Source organism: Macrotis lagotis, chromosome 7 (assembly GCF_037893015.1).
Source record: "Macrotis lagotis isolate mMagLag1 chromosome 7, bilby.v1.9.chrom.fasta, whole genome shotgun sequence".
Taxonomy (NCBI): domain Eukaryota; kingdom Metazoa; phylum Chordata; class Mammalia; order Peramelemorphia; family Peramelidae; genus Macrotis; species Macrotis lagotis.
The window spans coordinates 143,173,362-143,193,730 of NC_133664.1; the positions used below are offsets into that span (position 1 = coordinate 143,173,362).

The 20,369-nt window shown below is 33.9% G+C and overlaps 1 long non-coding RNA gene across 6 annotated transcripts in view; it reads right to left on the minus strand.

The window, feature by feature from the left end:
- LOC141493858 (uncharacterized) overlaps positions 1-18,693 on the minus strand; it is a 304,223-nt gene extending 285,530 nt beyond the window's left edge. For 3 of the 6 annotated variants that reach the window (XR_012470340.1, XR_012470341.1, XR_012470337.1), the window contains exons 1-4: positions 18,493-18,693; positions 17,821-17,891; positions 14,635-14,707; positions 13,641-13,708 (exon numbers count right to left, since the gene is read on the minus strand). This is a non-coding gene — a long non-coding RNA (uncharacterized LOC141493858). Of the gene's footprint in view, positions 1-13,640; positions 13,709-14,634; positions 14,708-17,820; positions 17,921-18,492 lie in introns of all 6 variants that reach the window. The other 3 variants (XR_012470342.1, XR_012470338.1, XR_012470339.1) reach the window with 3 other exon arrangements.
- Positions 18,694-20,369: the final 1,676 nt, after the last annotated feature.

Below are 20,369 nucleotides of genomic sequence, written 5' to 3' on the forward strand. Positions count from 1 at the left end.
TTCCATGATTCATAACTCCTCAACTTCAGAAGAGAATAAAATAATGTTTTGAAAATGGCCCTTTGTTTCAGGAAAACAATAATTATCAACTATAAAACTTAGGGTCCTTTCCTAAACTTCTCAAATGCAATTCAACCTGCTCTCTTCCTGTTCAATTCTGTGGCCCATTCATAGTTGACCTCCTGTGTCTGTTTGAGATGTAGGTATTGACATTCTATCAGTTATCCATGCAATAGCATATCGTGGTCTGGACAAAAAGTATTCTTTTTCCACTTGGTTCTTCCTTAATAGAAATGTCAATAAACAAACTAATACATTATTCATTACTTTTTCCATTGGAAAGCATTATTGAATTTTAAAAGTCTGAGAAACTCCTCCAACCTATTTGTTCAGTGTTTCTAGATAAATATATTCCTATAGAAGATACTTACACTTTTGGGTTAGTGGAAAAATTCTGCTTATATTTCACATAAAACCACAAAACACTTTGGAAGAAAAATTAGTTCAAATGGGCAACAGTGAACATTAAAATCAGTAAAATATTTAGTATCAAATCCATCGATAAAATTTTTAAAACTGAGATAGCTTGTGTCATAAGAATTTTGGATCCTACATGACAGACCTGGATATGATTCTGAGGTAATGAATATCACACAAAATTTTTATAGTTTGTGTCTCCTTCATAGGAGCATCTTGATTAAAAAAAACTAATTTATTCCCATCCCAGGGATCCACAACATGTGTTTGGTTTAATTTATTTTCCAAAAGAGGACCTTTAGATCCCTGCAACAACTTAAGCTAATAACATATAGGATTAATTTCATTTAGCTTGACCCCCCAAAAAATAGATAGTTGATAGATAAATAGATAGATAGATATGTGTATGCACACATACACACACACACACACACACACACACACACACACACACACACACAGAATAAGCTCACACACACAGCCTAGATCCTTAACCATTAGGAAAACTGTCCTCTTTTACAGATGGTTATTAAGCAACCTTCCTCCCTGGCAGACATATCTTTTCCTCAGGACCTATGCTATATGTCTTTCATTTCCTGCAAAAGAGGAGACTCAGGTTACTCCTCAGTGTACCTGATTCTCTGATGCACCAATGTCTCTAGCACCAGTGAGGGAAATTCCATGAGCTTGTTTTTTCCCAACAAATTCCCTCATTTTTCCTCTTTCCATTTGGTTCCCAGATACAGGAATTTGCCTATAACTAGCAAGGAAAAGTCCATAGATTTGCCTTTCCATACTGTGACTGTGTCTCTATTTCAACATTTCTACTGGGTAATTCCCTGCAGTAGCTACTGAATGGATATACAGGCCTTTTGTTCAACATGTCTACCCCTTCCCTATATAGCCACATATTCCCTTTCATTTCAGAAAGCAGATTATTTCTTGTGTGTGTGTGTGTATGTGTGTGCATTATGTGTGTGTTTTATGGATATGATGTTTATGAATATGTACATGATGTATATGTATGTGCATATACATGTATACATATGTATATATATATATGCACCCTTGCATTCTTTGTAAATGAAGGCTCAATGGCTTACTTGCACTAAAAATGAAAAAATCCAAGTCATTTAGATAATTTAAATGTTTTCACAAAGACTAGTGAGTATTCAATAATTAATTATAATACATAATAAAATAATTATAGTTTATTATATATTATATATAAAAATAATTATTATTAATAAGTCAATTGAGAAGTGGATTGATTTGACTACTTTAACCTGAGTTGTCCCTAATGTTGGGCATTAGGACATATAAGTTAAAGCTCCCCAATCTAGAGCACACTACTAGCATCCAAATCTACAGTACCTAGAAAATACCAAAGTAAGACATTTAAGATATGGAGGGAATATTTCCCTTGGGAGTACTCTGAATACAGATTCAGAAAGACAACAGTATCACCTGTTATACCAGGAAGGCAACAATATTGCTACTACTATTTTTTTACTATAGTATCAACACAATTTGTAGAGCCTATCTTTATGCCCTGACCTCTCTTTATACCCCTACTTGTCTCAAGGTCTATAAATGAAGACCTAAAGGTTCAAAAATGGTTGCTTGTATCTGCAATAATCAATGATACAAAGAGAAGCAAAAGACAGTGTCAATAAACATTAGGCACCTACTGTGTTCAGAACACAGTGCTAGATGTTGAGGAAAATACAAAGTTTAAATTAAATATCAAAGTAATGCCAATGCAGATTTATAGATTGATAAAAGAATTCCTTTGGGCCTGATGGGTTTTGAAAGCTATTTACCAATGCAACTTTTCCTGCATTGAACACACTAGCAACAACAAATGAAACAAAAATAACAAATAAAAATTGACTTTTCAATCATATTAACAGTATTCATTGAGTTGATGGTTTGTCTTTCCATTATTCTGACATTAATCTACTACAAGCTATACTATACAAAGAGAAATATTTTATCTAACCGCAACACAGTTGGTTTGCAGACAAACCTGGTCTTTATGGATATAACTTGGATTCAAGCCACCTCTAAAGATGAAAGTCAAGCATAGAAGTATAGCTAGGTCATACAGTCAGACCTCATTGTGACTATTCTCAAAAAAATTCCTTTGAAATAAAAGTTAAACTACTAGTATGAGTGAGCAAAAAGATAAAGCAAATTTTTCTAATGAAATATAGTAACTTTGTAGAATTCTAGAAACAGAGGGACCTTAGAGCTCATGTATTTCAATTCCTTTATTTTCATGGTTGTAAAAGTGGTTGTAAAAGATGGTGAAGATCATACAGCTTAGCTAATATTAGAATTAGGACCTGAGTCTCCTAGATCGCAGTTTCAGGTCCTTTCTACTATATAATATGGTAGAAATAAACTGTTTCTGTAGTTTTTTTTTTTAATTTCACCTACAACATATGTTTAACTCTTGTTCTTATCAAGTAAAGTCAGTCAATAGTGAACAAGCTTATTAAGCTCTGATAATATATCCAATTCTAGATCAGGGCAGTTAGGTAGCTCAGTGGATGGAGCACCAGGCTTGGAATGAGAAAAACTCATCTTCGTCAATTCAAATCCAGTCACAGACAACTACTAGCTATGTGAGCCTTAGCAAGTCATTTAGCTTTGCCCCAGTTCCCTCATTTGTAAAATGAGATGAAGAAATGGCAAAACACTCCAGCATCTTTGGGGTCAGGAAGAGTTGGACACAACTGAAAAAATGACTGAACAATAATAGTACTATGTTCTCTGGGAATACAAAGAAGGGCAAAAATCATTCCTATTTTCAAGGAGTTCACAGTAGTCTTCTCATTGGTTTTATAGTCTCCCCCTTCCTCACTCCTGCTCATATTCTATTTAGCTGTCCCAATTCCCAAAGCATAAGTCTAATCGTGTCACCTTTCTGTTTGTATGACATGGGCCTCCTGGCTCTTCCTTTTCCTCATAAGATATTCTGTCTACTGACTCCAGATTTTCATTGACTACAGATACTGTGCTAAATGCTGGGGTTACAAAAAGAAGCAAAAGAATCATCATTACCCTAAAGGAATTCACAATTTCATCACCCCATCCTGGTTTTCTTGATTTCCTTCAAATCTCAGCAAAAAAAAAAAAATCCACTTTCTATGAGAAACCTTTTGTTGCCCCTTTAATACCAGGGTCTTCCCTCTAAGATTATCTTTAATTTATCACAAATAGATAGATAGATAACTAGATAGAGGATAGATAGATTATAGATAACAGAAATATATCTAGATATAGATATCTTATTTTTACATAGTTGTTTGCATGTTGCCTCCCCCATTAGATTGTAAACTTCTTGAGGGCAGGGACTACTTTTTTTTTTTCATTTTAGAAAGATTTTTATTTATTTATTTTGAGTTTTGCAATGTTTCCTCTAATCTTGCTTCTTTTCCCCCACCCCACCCCCCACAGAAGGCAATCTGTTAGTCTTTATGCAGGGACTATTTTTTCTTTTCTTCATTTCCCCAACATTTAGTAGTGTGCTTAACAAATGCTTGATTTGACTTGATCAATAATCTGCACCCTTGCAAAAAAAAGATAAATGAATATTTTTTATCCTTCTCTGGAGCCAAGTCATTATAAATAGACAGCATTCAATTGTTATTTTCATTTATGTTTTTGCCATAAAATTTCCTGATTTCTTTCCTGGTTCTATTTGCTTCACTTTGCATCAGTCATGGAAGCCTTCTTCTGCTTATCTGTTTTCTTCATATTTATTGTTTCTTAAGGTACAGTAACAATATAAGTTCTATAAATCATTCAACCATTTCCCAATTGATAAGTACTTACTTTTATTTCCAGTTCTTTGCTGCCACAAAAAGAAAATCCTGAAATGAATATTTTGGTATTATATTAGGCCTCTCTTACTGTTTTTAATTCCTTTGTCCTATATTCTCCACAAAGGATGTCTGGGTCAAAGGCTATAGACAGGTTAGTCACTTTTTTTTGCTTAATTCCATGTTACTTTTTCAGAATGCTTCAATCAATTTACAGTTACCTCAGCTGTAAATAGCATATTGGTATGTCTATCTTCCCACAACCAGGTTTCCATAAACTTTGAATGGGTTCATCCTATAAGGAGCTGGAAACAATTCTTGGATTTGTTCCTTCTTAATACTTTGTTCTTTTCAGTTTGATCAGCAAATAGTTCTAAAGAGAATTGAAGATGAGAATACTAGAGATGAAGAGCCAGTCAATGGAAGAACCAGTGTATTGGTTGGTCTCAGTCATGACAAACTAAAAGAATTTACCCACTCACATTGTTTACCTCCTAGTGAGATTTCTTTCTTTTTGCAGTAACCACTGGGCAAGATTCTCTGAAATAAATGTGTTAAGAGGAGTAATCTAAAATATTTAGCTAAAAGTGACATTAGTTGGAAGGTAGTCTCTTTTAATTTCAGATTTATGATGCTATGACTAATGATGGATGACATAACTAAAATATTCAAAACAAATGGAAAGTTTCAACAAATGAAATAAAGACTGAAGCCCTTCAAACCTGGAAGAAAAGGAAAAGAAATGATATATATTCCCCTTGCCAGGGTCCTAAAGATAGAGAACCCAATAAAACCAAAGGATATAGTAATGATGAAAACCAGTATTCTAAAAATACAAAACTGAAGTGGAATCACAATTTGGGAAAAAGAGTTCTAGCTTTCTTTCATTTTTAATCATTGAATAGGATCTTCTGAAATGAATATACTGATGAGGAGAGTCTTTAAAAAGTTTGTGAAAATTGACCAGTTGGAAAGGTTTAACCTTTAGTTTACTAGGCTTCTAGAGAATCCTAGGGAATTCTAAGGAATTTATTATTTCAAAACAGATGAATTTTTCCTGTGGAGAATTTTTTTTAACTGGAGTCTTTATGTCATAAATCAATCCATTGTTTTTATTTTAGAAGAGGTAGAAAAGATATAGTGGAAAAGATAAAGATGTTTAATATATGCCCAGATACTTCCTGCAAATTCCTACATAGTTAAATATGCTACTCTGAATAATCTATGCCATATTTTGTTAATACGGTTGCATGACTTTAATTTAGCTTAGAAATGAGAAGATTTAGGCACAACAAGTTCTCTTCATGGATTTGAAGAGGTACCACTTGGAAGAAGGATTAGATTTATTCTCTGCTGGGCCCTCAAGGTCTGCAGTTATAACAATTGGTGACATTGCAAGGAGGCATTACTAGAGTCAATACAAGAAAAAATTCTTCAACGATAACTCAAAGCCAAAAATAAAATAAATTGTCTTGGAACTTAGCTGGTTACTTATCACTGGAGGTCTTCAAATAATGCATTTGTTGAATATATTACTGAACAGATAATTCAGATAATTGTTTTAAGTATTAAGAATTAAACTAATGCTTAATATTTTGTGATTTCAACTATAACTCATAAATTTAAATAATAAAATTTTAGTTATTCTTCCTAAACCAACTGTGAATCATCTAAAAAACCAAAGCACAAATCTAATAGATTTAAGTTCTTTAAAGAGGACAGTTTTATTTTGGTTTTTGTATCTAGGTCAAGGTGTAGGTGCTTAATAAGCATTTTTGATTGATTATTTGATGTAACTCTCTTAAAAAGACCACCTAGCATAGGTATGGCAACCTACAAGGTGTTCAGAGAATTCTGAAAATTTGATAGAATGAAGTACATTTCAGATCTTTTTAAAAGGTTCTGGAAAATTATGGAAGTAGCTTTTGTGATGGACTTATCCTAAAGAATGTGATCCATGCGCAACAGAGCTGGTGGTGTTGGAACACAGACTGAAGCACATTTATCATTATTATTATTATTATTATTATTATTATCATTATCATTATTATTGGGGGGTTGAGGGGAAGATGGGGTTGGGTGGCTTGCCCGGGGTGCACCATTGGGTGATTGTTGGGTGTCTGAGGACGGATTTGGACCCGGGTGCTTCTGACTCCGGGGCTGGTGCTCTGTCCACTGCACCACCTGGTCGCCCCTATCATCATCATCATCATCATCATTATCATTTTATTTTATTTTATTTTATTTGTTTTTACAAGGCAGTGGGGTTGGGGTGGCTTGCCCAGGGTCACACAGCTGGGTGATTGTTGGTTGTCTGGGGCCGGATTTGGGCTCGGGTGCTCCTGACTCCAGGGCCAGTTCTCCATCCACTGTGCCACCTAGCTGCCCCTATTATTATTATTATTATTATTATTTTTTTCCTCTTTACTTTATTGCTCATGAGGGTCTATATTTGGCGGAGGGGTATTATGTTTACTCTTAAACAAGAATATTTTAGTAATGTATAAAAAATATCATTTGTACAAAAATAAATATAATTTTTAAAAAAGGTTCCCAAGTGTTCATTACTTTGAAAAATATGTAATGCGTTAGCAAAAAGCCCTCCAAGATATGATCCAGACATACTAAACTGTCCTAGCATGAGAAAAATATTCAGTTTGCCTTTATAGGCCAGGACCTAAGAAAAAGCGAACTCTTATCAATGACCCATGTCTACTCTACCTCATCACCTTGTGATGCCACTTCAATTTTGTACAATTAGGACCATGTACTGATTTTTACCACCACCATTTCCTCTTATTTTATTGGGGTCTCTATCTTCAAGACTCCAGCAACGGAAAAGCTGCTTAGTTTCATGCTTATGCCATTTCTTTTCTTTTTCTCCTTAAAAACTACCTACTAACCTCTTATTACTACAAAGCATATAAGAAAAGTTACATGTGAATATGACAGTAAATAAAAAAATTTAATTGTAAGATAGATTATCTTATTCCTAAATAGACTTCTTATTTAACCTCATACCTGGTCTTGACCTTGATATTAAACAAAGTTCTAATTTTCTTTATATGAATTGGGCTGTTCATGTTGCTGTATCTCAGTCCAATAACTCCCAGGGGTTCATTACTTCTGGAGTTTAGGGAGCAGGTAGGCCTTTTCTCTTGCAATCCTTTGACTGATTGAATGATTGATTGATTAAATCCCCCACTTGAATCAAACTGAACCCATTCACCAAAGAAGCACGTCCTGTTCCTCCTACCCCCAACTTTCATGGCAAAAAAAGGAGGTCAGCTCTTGCCCAGTTGGCCCGCCAAGAGCTAACTCCACTCAAGTTTTTGTCCTTGTGATTTCTTTACCTCTTTATCTGGAGATCTCTAACTCTCTGGCACTCTTTTCTATTTTACCTAAAGTAAATTAGAATTTAAGTTCTTTGAGAATAGAGATTGTTTTCACCTTTCTTTGAGTTCCAGAACTGGCACAGGGCCTGTCACATAATAAACACTGAATAAATGCTGCTTTAATTTTTTTTTTAAATGCTGCTTTTTGATTCACTATTAACTAGGATTTCTTGGCTAACCTGGTTGTTCATGATGAAATAAATTCTCCAACATAAATATATATATATATATATATATATATATATATATAGAGAGAGAGAGAGAGAGAGAGAGAGAGAGAGAGAGAGAGAGAGATTCCTATGACTTGGTCTTCCTGGGATCCATACTGCTCCAGAAGAATTTCTCCTTTCTTCAGCTCCAGACTCTTATGGCCTTGCCCTACTCATTGCTGAGCAGAGCTAAGCAGATCAATACCCCATAGGACCAAAAGACATTCTCCTTATCCAGAGTTTCAAACCATTTCCTTTCTCTCTCTCTCTCTCTCTCTCTCTCTCTCTCTCTCTCTCTCTCTCTCTCTCTCTCTCTCTCTTCATTTATATATATATACATGTATATATATATATTTGTATGCATATTTATTTATGTATATATATATATATATAATTACCAAAAAGAATGAGTGAGCATACCATAATATACCACAATAACAACATATTAAAACTACATGGTACAACAGATAGAGCCTGGTATCAGGAAAATTTCAGTTTCAGTTCCTTCTCAAACATTTAACTGTAATGTAATTAGTAGGTAAGTCCCTCTGCCTCAGTTTCTAAAACTCTAATTTGAAGATAATAATAATACTTCATATGATAGTTGTGAGAATCAAATGAAATAATATTTTTAAAGTGCTTAGCACAGTGTCCTCTGGTAGTATAATGGGTATATTAAAATATGCTTGTTGTTTTCCCCCTTCCTCCTGAATAAAAAGGCAGTGTCAGAGCACCAAACTCTCCCAATGGATCTAACAAAACATTAATATTTTATAATATAATCTAAACCAGTACTTTCTAGTTTAATGTTTTAACTATTTATAAATTGCAATAGTCAATTTTATTGTCAAAATTAACAATTACAAAGACTATTCAAACATTCTAAGAATAGGGAACATAAAAAATGTTCTTGTATGAATTCAAAAAATTCTTATTTAGCCTCTATAACAGGCTCTGTAAAGTATAGAATAACAAACTGGTTATGATCTCTGTTGCTTTTGTTGTTATTGTTCAGTCATTCCAGTTATGTCTGACTCTTCATGATCCCATTTGGGATTTTCTTAGCAAAGATGCTGGAGCAGTTTGTCATTTCTTTCGCTAGCTCATTTTACAGGTGAGAATCTGAGGTAAAAAGGGCTAAGTGACTTGCCCAAGATTGCACAGTTTGTGTCTGAGTTCAGATTTGAACTCATGAATGGGGATTCCCATTATACTGCTGAGCTGCCATCCACCCACCAAATCATAAAAGAACCCTTATTTTAAAAAAAACTACAAAAGTCTAAGTAAAATACTTATCATTAGTCAATCAAGTCTATTTTCCTCAATACCTATAATTTGCACAGTGCAGGGGATTCAAAGAAAAAAGTGAAAAAATAATCTCTGCCCTCATGGGGCTTAGTTCTAGTAGGAAGCAATAAAATATTTATGCTTCTAAATAAATACTAGTTAATATGAAAAAGGAGAAATAACTAATAACTAAGGCTTCTTAGTAAAGGTAGATTGACTTTGGGGATGATCTATGAAAAAGTGGGAAGAGAAATAATGACTTTGGGTGAAAGAGATGACTTTTGGGTGGGTGTCAAAAACTGGAAAGTAAGGCTGGAAAGATAGACTGGAGGCATATTATGAATGTCTTTAAATGCCCAAGTGGGAAGTTTGCATAGTATCCTGGAGGCAGCAAGGAATCACTAAATCTTCTTAAGCAAGGGAGATGAGCTTGGAGAATATCAATTTGGAGCTATTTGGAAGGTGGATTGGCGAGGAGACAGACAGAAGTCAAGATTTAATTAAGAACCAGCTATAATAGTCCAAGCAGGAAGATAATAGGGGGTCTCAGCTTGAGCAGCTAAAAATTGTCATTACCCATTGGAAAATAAGTCCTTTTTCTCATTCTCCCACTCAAACTTAGCAAAAAAGATTTTCTTCTTTTCTTTCCTGGCAGCCGCTCCATTTCACAAAAAAAAAAAAAAATGCTTTCTTGAGTTAAAAATTTACAGACTTCTTTTTCAACCCAATATGTCTTTCGATTGCCCAGTTATAAAATTTGAGAAAAAAGTGATTATCATGCAAATACTAAATATTTCTTCCTATCTAAATCCAGAAGTAATTAAATATTCCAGAATGAACTTGAGAAGGGTGGAAGGGGAGAGGAATAAACCCATTACACTTAGGTCAGCATCCTGAGTCATCAGCTGAATGCTGATGAAACTAAAAATCTTATGTCCCAACATCATTCTACAAGGGTATCACCATTTAACAAGAATCTCTGAGATAGCCACATGTCATAGAAAGCTGATCAGAAAACATTTTTCCTTGCTTGCATAAAATGTATTCCAACTACACATCATCCGGGATTTCCATTTTAAAGAGCCATGTTGTGATTTCCTTTAACACAAAATTTTGGCTAATTGTTTTTTGTTGATTTGTGTTTGTTTTGGGGGAGGAGAAAGGGACCATTTCATTGTTATATATGTCTTACTATTCCAAGAACATTTCCTCAATCAATGGAGGTCAGCATCTTCTCTGAAATTTTTCAATATAATAGTATAGATTGCAGAGACATTAAATAACTTGAGCAGGTTTTCACGGTGTGAAATAGGCAGGATTTGAACCCAGGTCTTCCAGGCTTTCTTCCTTAATGATAACGCCACCCTGTCTCTCCTTCTCCATTCCAGCATCTTATTCAATACCCTTATATGATAGCTTAGGAAACTAAGACCCTAATAAATTGAGTAAACTTAAAATCAGTGAAAGACCAGAGACTGTCACCCAGATCTCCTCCTTCCAGTTAATCCAGTACTCTCCACTACATATGGAAATCTTGGAAAATATTTTTTAGGAAAGCAAACAGCACTTATTTCAACAGAGGTAAAAAGTCACTAAGAATGTTTTCTATTTATATCTTTAAAGATCACATCTGGAATAGTCTATTCATGTTACAGGATAAAAATTAGATCCTAAAATTGTTTGCAGTGTATTCTGCAACTTTGATAAGTCTGTGAACTTATCAATATAAATACAGCACTTCTTCCAATGATATAGAATCACTGCCCATCCATACTCCCTAATCTTGAACAAATTATTTGTTCATCACCATCACTTCCAGTTAATCTTACACAGTCTAGGTATCTTCATATATATAATATACATATATATATATATATATGCATATATATATATGCCTTCCTTGAAATAATGATATTACATCAACATATAGAGAATGTGTATTTTCAATTAACCATCTCTCACCCTCCCTACTTTTCATGAATATATTTCTTTGATAATCTTTTATACCTCTTCACCTGTGCCAAATAAGCTGAGGCCTAATCACATCTACTATGCCTTTCTCTTTGTCCTTTGGCTAACCTTGAAATTTTTTCTTTGGAGTTTATGATGTTCTACTCTTCCAAATAATATAGCATTACCAAAAGAATTTAAGCCTTTAAAAACTGGTTCTTGTTTTCATGGAGAGCCCTGGGAGTCATTAAAAGCATTGTGCAATTTTTCAAAGACAATCCTACCTACTCTCCTCCTCCTTTTTAATTCTAGACACAGCTCATTATCTTTTTTTATAGCATCTGTCAAAGACACATATTCTGATAAAATTATGGGCTATTCATCCAACTACATAGCATAGGCTGGACAATAGGCATTCTTCATCCACTTGCTTTGGTCTATGTAGATGATTAAGCCATACCCTTTTGAATGATTATGGATCCCATTTAACAGAAACTTCAGTTTTCAGGGTTTGATGTGATAAATATAATGCTATCCACAAAGAGAACAAATCTGGAGTATATATTCAACAGGGAATTGTTTTTCCTTTTGAACCCTGTACAGGACAACTTTTCTATATGAGTGGCAGACACCTTTGGTGGACACACTTCTGGAATCTTCATCTTCCATCAAGGCTCAATTCAAAAGCTACCTCCTCCATGAAGCCTTTCCTGAATCTCTCTATTTGTTCATGTTTTCTCCCTTCTTCAAAGACTTTCTACTTATTTACATCTGTGCAAAACTCACCCTGAAATATGAACTGCATGGGGATGGGGCCATTTTGTTGTCCTTGAATCTGCTGCAGCTACCTCATGCAAAGACAACAAAATGAAGTTTTAAATGGAGTAGGTACTGTTATTTGTCTCTAATGATATTTAAAATGAAATGTATAATTTTTATAGTACAAATACTGTTTCATTATTTTTTTAAATTCTTCAAATAATTATTTCATTACTTCTCTGAAAAAATGTTTTCATTTCATTTTTATCAACTAACATGGTATTTCAATTCAATGCAGCAAATATTTATTAAATATAGACTTTATACAAGATACTGTGTGCTATATACAGAAAATTTAGACAATAATAAAATGACCCTGCCTTCAAGTAGGCTGATGAGTCTAACCTAGGTATAAGTAAATACAAAGTGTTTGGAGACGGGAGAAAACATTACCAACTGGACAGATTCACAAAGAACTTTGTGGAGAAGGTGGCTTTTGGAAGCTTTAAAGGAAGATAAGGATTATGAAAGTCAGAAATAGTGAAGGAGTAGGGGTTGCCTTGTACAAATGTATGAAGGCTAGAGTTTGAAGTCAAGTTCAGTAAAGAAGTAATAAGCAATAAGTAAGGATAATTAGAAAACAGCATGTGTGATTCAAGCTTGTATGCTAGATGCCAGATATACATATACTATATGATAATAGGAGTGTGGAATAGGACTGAAGTGTAGGTTATAGTCAATTTTTTTTCTAGAATACAAAAGAACAAAATGCAGAGTAAAGATTTGATATTTAATCCTAAGGAGAGAGAGAGAAACCCTAAAGGTTTTTTTGAGATTGGGGTCCTGGTGCCTTAAAAAGATTATTTTGATAATTGAGTGAAAGGTAGACTGAAAAGAAAACAGTTTGGACACATGGAGATCATCATGGAAGCTATTGAAACAGTCTAAACAAAAGGTGATGAGGGTCTTGATCTAAGGACCATAGTATCACAGATTTTAAAGCTATAAGGAACCTTAAGAGTTCATCAGATCCAGACCCCTCATTTCAAAGAAGAGAAAACTAAATTAACTGAGGGCACAGTAAGCTGCTAGGTGCTAGCTGTTTTTAGTCATATTTTTAGTTGTATCTGACACTTCATAACCCCATTTGAATTTTCTTGAAGTGATTTTCCATTTCCTTTCTCAGCTCATTTTACAGATAAGGAAATTGAGACAATAAGTGTTAAGTGATTTACCCAGGATCACATAGCCAGTAAGTGTCTGAGGCAGGATTTGAACTCAAGAAAGATAAACCTTTCTGATTCCAGGCCCTGCATTCTATCTACTGTGCCACTTAGCTGCCTGCTAGGTGATAAAGTAGATCACAAAACCTTTAAAATATTCACTAGATATTTCCACAATCTGCCTCGTTTGTAATTGCTGAGGTATTCTTTCTAGTTCTACAGAAACTTAAATGACAGCCTAATGCTATTTCGCTAATTCTATGCAATCCCTCTTTTAATATACTAATATTGAATAAGACTATTCCAACATTAAATCTGTTTCCCCAGCCAGATGAGCTCCTTCCCACATACTGTATTTTTTCTTGACTGATGTTAACCTCTAGCTCCTACATAGCTATTCCAGTTTTTTCAACTTTAATATTATTTTCCCCCATGTATCATATAGGTTTAATTTTTCACTACTCTGAGTTAATGACTAATACTTTTGTAAGGTTGTAGGTTGTTTCTTACTGTGTTGCAATTGAATAGTTCATGGTCACTGGAACCAAATATAAACGTAATGCTTCCATCCTGTGAAGCTAGTAAAAAAAAAAAAGCCACAGTTAAAATAGTTTCCTACTGATATTCTTCATGGTCAGTATGAATCACCATGTTTTTCATGGTGATCAACAGCGATCTTTTATAGATCAGTAATCATCAGAGTGTTAAGCACAATTTATTACATTTCTATTTTTTTAACTCTTCAGATAATTTAGACAAGAGCAATGTGTTTTTACCCAGAATTATCAAGATAATGATTTCAGTCCTTTACCTAACTTTGTAAAACCACATAAAACTTTAGTGTTCAGTCTATTTTTCAATTATAAAATTCTATTACATCTTTGTGCTATTATCATTCAACCCAAAGTAGAACATTTAAGAATCATACTTTGTTTTTATTTATTTATAATTGTTGGTGATATGGGGTAAATTGAATTCTTGCAAATAAAAGCAAGAGACTATTCTGTGGAAAGAAGTATAAGATAGTTGTTATTGTTGTTTTCTCTCCAAATAATTTTTTGTAGGAAGCATGTTAGTTGCAAAATAAAATCATGATTTTCTACTGCTGATTTCTTATTGTATCAACTGCATTAAAATTTTCATCAGCATCTTAAATTTAAACTACTTTCTTATGGACCCATCAAAAAAGTCATTTGTATCTTTCAATAGTAAATTAACATTAAACTACTGGATGAAAGAAAAAAGATTAAATCTGCATATATTTTCCTAGAGTGCATGTAGAAATGCTTTAAACTATGGATTGTTCATTTGAAGAAAATTCCTCAGCAACACTAGTGGTTAAAACATCTTTTCTGTTCTTTAAATTGATTTGAGAATGTTATGATTTGCCTTTCATGATAGGGATAAAAACATAACAAATTATATATCTATTGAGATTTTACAAACATAGTTTGGTGCTTAAGGATAACAAAACAGTCTTGTTGAAACACCTTTTCTTTTGTACCTTATATGAGCTGGGCAACAATTTCTCCAAATGTTCCTTCATCAAGATGATTTACTGTAGGATCTTCAGTGTCCTTTCAGAGAGAAAAACAAGAATTGCTAGTTCATAATTTATAGACTCAAGGTTAGTTGGTAAAATTCTTTCAGAATATGTCATAAGCCATGAGGGAAGACAAAACCTAAAGTGGATATCAATGTTATAACAGGGTTACTTGCTAAAGAAGATGAAATTTTTCTCTGGTGTGACAATGCATTAGTGACATTTCACAGGTTCCAGAAAGAAAATTCATCTATGCCAAGAGCTTACTCAAGAAGAATTAAGTAGAAGGTCATTAAAAGAGGTTAGTCCATAGGAAAGTGATGACTGCAAATTTGTGGGATCCTGTGATATATATCAGCCCTTATGTCTTTAGAAGCACATGTGCATTATTGTAGCTGCCTGATATAAAAGATCTGAAAAATGTTTTATGTGGATTATAATTTATAATGTAAATCATAAAAATAGCCAAGAAAATGCTAATTAAAAGCTATATCTGATACTAGTTTTAAAAAAAAATAAGCCATCAGATTTCTTGGTTTACTTAGGGCAAAAGAGCAGATTTAACTACTGTTTTTTTTTTATTTTTATTGAAATTATCTCTTATTTTAATTTAACTCAGCAGTTAATTTGGGAGTTGTTATTAGAGCCATTTCTCTGTGGCTGCTTTAATGGATCTGTAACCTCATGAGGACAGGTCCTTCCCCTACCAGTATATATCACAACTTGTTCATGCTTTCCCACCCTGGACAACTTTTTTCCATGAGATCTACCCATTATGCTCCAGACTTCCTTTAGATTGTTAGACATTGCTTGAATGCCAATGACTTTCAATTTTCCCTCACTCTCAACTATATGACCAATCCAGTTCCTTTTCTCTTCCTACATCTCTCAGATAGCATGGTGCTTCTTCAATGTAATTTTTTTATTGGTGATATGTTGCAGCCTACTCTGGATTCAGATTATTATCCATCCACATTTTCCCACCAGGGAAGATATATACTAGTTTACTTAACCAACTGCATATTTAAAACCAGGCATTCTTCATCCATTTGGATTATTTTGGATGATGATGTGCCTCATTCAGGAAGTTCTTCAGTGTTCTGTAACTCAATGTAAGTGACACAGTGTCACACAAAAACATGAACAACTGTAGGAATGACATCTACTGGAAACCTCTTTTCCATTTGGAAACTACTAAACAAAACATCTTCCATGATAGTGATAATCACTTTGGGGAAACATACAATCTCCCTGCTGTATATGTCATTTTATATTAATAATCTGCAGGTTATCAAAGAATTATCTTTTTATCTTTCAAGGAATCTTGGGATTTTAATATATATGCATGGAATATTCATTGGTAGAGGATCACCAATATTTTACTCAACTAAACCAAATATCATCAACAATAATAAACACTGGGATATTCTATTCTCTATTTGTTCCCTTTCTATTCCTTTTTCAGAGATGCTCTTCAAAATATGCATGACATCAAAATATTTCATAGAGTTGATAAAGTCAGAACATGAGTCAGTAGTTATTGATATTTTCTCATTGGCCTTTTTTGATGATAGCAAGGTCTGTGAATTTTTCCAAGCATTTATCATCCTCCTCTCTTTCAGATGTATTAAAAATTAATCTCTCCACACCCTCAAAATTGTTCCACCTCCAGAACAGATCTCCTCTGTTTATACTTGATTGAGTCCAGCTGCTCTTAATATTTTTGTTTTCATGAGTACCATTTCTGCTTCACCATGAAGCACATTGGGAATTTTTATGTTCACATCCAAATGTGAAGACTCCACTGTGATTGATAGGTAAAATTTTTTTAATAAAAATTTTATGGGCCTCTTATATTTTTTTTTCATGTAATTGTTCTCCTTCAACTTTTATCCTTAAATGTTCTTGGAATGATCTTGCTTAGTGAGAAATCTCACCAAGCTCTCATTTTTTTATGAAGCAATATCACTCATAATCTTCTACTATCCTCTTATCCTTAAGGCTAGGCTAATTAACATTCTACCGACCTAACCTTCTTCATCAAGAATCATGCCCACACCACTATAAGATATCAGAAATAGAACCTTACACAGAAACTCTGTTATTTAGAAACAATTTTCTAGTAAGAGTGGATAGGCCTTTTTCTTCTCTTCTTCACTCTTACAGCTCACCATTAATTTGATCATATAATTGCTCAGCAGGATTTACAAAAGTAGATGAGCAGAGGGAATAAAACTAATATGTATAGATTAGTTTTAAGTCAGTAAGTCAACAGGTCAACAAACATTTACCTAGAACTAACTATATGCAAAGCACTGTGATAACTGAAAACAAATACAAGCAAATCATAAGAACAATTTATTAGAAGTTTAGGGCATCTGTCTTCTAGGTCAAGCTTCGTCACTACCTAACTGTGTGACCTCTAGTAAATCTCTATGTTCACCTTCATAATGAAAGACAAGGTGATTTTAAGGGGGTTTTTTTCAGTTCTAACATTCTATGATTTTAACCTACTCATTTTTTCAGTATTGGAACCTTATGCCAAAGACCTAGAAGATTAGTACTTTCAAAATATTAATTAAAAAGGCAAGTAAAGGGGGGTGGCTAGGTGGCATAGTGGATAAAGCACCGGCCCTGGAGTCAGGAGTACCTGGGTTCAAATCCAGTCTCAGACACTTAATAATTACCTAGCTGGGTGGCCTTAGGCAAGCCACTTAACCCCCTTTGCCTTACCAAAAAAAAAAGGAAAGTAAGTATTCTCACTAGATCTGAAAAGCCAAAACTATACATCTAGACACAAATTTTATATGTATAAGTGTGTATTGGCATCTATGTGTTTGCATAAAATATTACACTATATGCATATATTTATTAATTTTTAATTTATCTATACTCTACCAGTGGAGATAGTAACGCTTCATTGATGTCTGACTTTAAATGAGATCATAGGAGCATAGATTTAGAGATGAGAGAGACCTAGAATCCTATGAAAACTCACTGAGAGTTAATCAATGAACAAATGAATTATTAAGCACTTATTATGTTCAAAAGTACTGTGATAAATGCAAAAGAATACAAAGAGGAATGTAAAAGAGTCCTTGCTCTCAAAAAGATCACATTCCAATGAGAGAGACAATAAAATCATACCAGTTTCTGATGTTGAATCATTTGACAAAGGACTTTGGCAACAAAATCTTTCTTTTCTGGGTCTTCAATAGCTGTAACAAAAGGTCGGTGGCTTCAGTCACTAGGCCAGAAACATGGTTATTACCAAGTGTTGTAAAATATAATAAAATATAATAAAATTCTTTAATTGTGATATTATTTTGGTGTCCAGTATCTCTATAGATCCATGATATGTAGATGTGAAATTTCTGCATGGTTGCTAAGTCTTTAGCCTCTCTCAATTCTATCTTCTGAGACAAGTTTTCTATCATATTTTTATGATTTATCCTTATGCCCTTCTTTTCATTGATCACCTAATGCAAATCCTTCATTTTACATTTTATTCATTTATTTCTTATAGATGAGAAAACTGAGATTTACAGAGCTTAAGTGATTTACCCAGTATCACATAGGTATTAGGTAGCAAAGTCGAGATTTTCACCAAGGTTTTTTCATTCCAAATTCAATGTTCTTTTTCACACTTATCTATGTTTTTCAATCAATTCTCTCTATTTTATATACCCAACATGCTAAAGACCTTTTATTCTTTCATTTACTATCTGGAGAGATGTCAATTCAGCATACAAAGTATGTAGAAGGCAAATCTAAATCTATAATCCTTCCAGAGTTGGAAGACCTGCTTTCAAATCTCACCTGTAACACTATGTATTTCTACCAAATTATCAGTGCGACCTCAGTGAAATCATTTACCCTTCTAGCATTCTTTCCTCTTTAAAGCTGGAATAGCTTCCTGAGCCTCATCTTCCTCATCTATAAATAAAAAGGTTGAAGCAGATGACTTCTGGGATCTCTTCCAGCTATGGAACTGTAAGCAACCATAATGTTCACCTATTGTTCTTCATTCTCACTCTCTGATTGATTTATTTCCCTTTCTAGTTGTGCATATACTTTATGATGTCATAAAAGTACAAATAGAATTAGAGACCATCTAGTCCAATCCCATATATGAGAGTATAATCCTTACATAAGACTCTCTTTATTGGTAGAAGCTGATTACTTAAGGGTGGTGTTGGAGAGAGCTCGAGAGAAAAAGTTTCCTAGTTCTTTGGTATCCTGTTTTAAAAGAAAATCCACATTGTTCCAGATTTTCTTCAGAGCCATGAAATGAGAGAAAAACTCTGGGAAGAAACCAATATGTAGAGAAGTTAGTAACTCACTTATTATTTCCAATTTGCTTTTCTACAGATATGGGGGAATTTCCTCTTGTGTGAAGTCATCTCCATTTGCTTCTCCACAGATGTAGGGGAATTTCCTGTTGAGTGAAATCTAGACCCGTCCCTCTTGGTTGACCCACTTACAAATAGGAAAGCTCACTCTGTGTATTGTCTGGTATACTCTCATTTGTAAACTTTTATTTTTGTTTCTTATCAGTTTGGATAAATGAATTCATTTTCCATGTGCTGTAAGAGAAATTATTATTTCTATTATATTAATAATCCATTACTTATTAGGATCCAGGCTTTTTATTTCTTCATTCAGGGACCAGTCCCTGTAGATCAATAGCTAGTCTCTGATCAATAGCTAGACATCCCTAACCCTTTGGATATATGTTCTTAGATCTTGGGCATGACACTACCCTACCAGAAGACCTTACTTCTGATTTGAGTATAAACTTAATCTAATCTAGGTGACTTTCTGTCCCAAAATAATGAGCCCATACCCTTGCACGCCTCCCCTGAAGTTTAGAGTGACCAAGTTCATGAAGGAAAAATCCTACCAGAGTGGCCTAAGTGGAGATGGATTTCTTTGCTCAGATTGCTAGAAATGGCTAAATCTCATAATCAAGCCATATATCAGCAGAAGTTGAAAACATTTACCCAACCTCCTCATTTAAATATCCACCAATCAGAGTGTCCTATCGAGGATATTATCTTTCGAAAATATTTAAGGCATTCAGTATCTCCATTAGGAATCTAGTTTCAAAGAGAAACCACTGACTATCAATTAATTAATAGCTAGCCTAATTAATAAATTGATTATTAATTATCCAGAAACTCTGTCTTTCATTTGTCACAGCTACATCTATTTATTGTGGAATTGGTATTTGGTAGAAAGAGAGTCAACCCTCCCCCCCCTTTAGGCTCAGTTTGAACCTAAAAATTATTTCCCCTACATTAACAATAATTATAGAGAGCTATAATTCTAATTTGATATTCACTCTCTTCTGAGGAGAATAGAGTAGTCAACCTCTGGCCCAAGTACTGATTCCCCTCTTCTCAGAAATCAATCTCCTGTAGAGAAAGATGGGTAGAGAAAATTCTAGATTTGTTTATTCATATTTCCTTGTGAGTCATAGCTAGAAAAACCCATTGGAAAAAACATAATCTGCATGAGCAGACTATATACACATATCACCCCTTAAAAAATAAAATACAAAATTACAAACTAATTTCCATTGTAACATATTCAACAATTAGTCATCTATTCTCTGCTTGAAGACATTAAAAGAGGAATAAGGGACTACCTCTTGAGACTACCGTTTCATGTTCAAACAGCTCACTTAGTAAGTT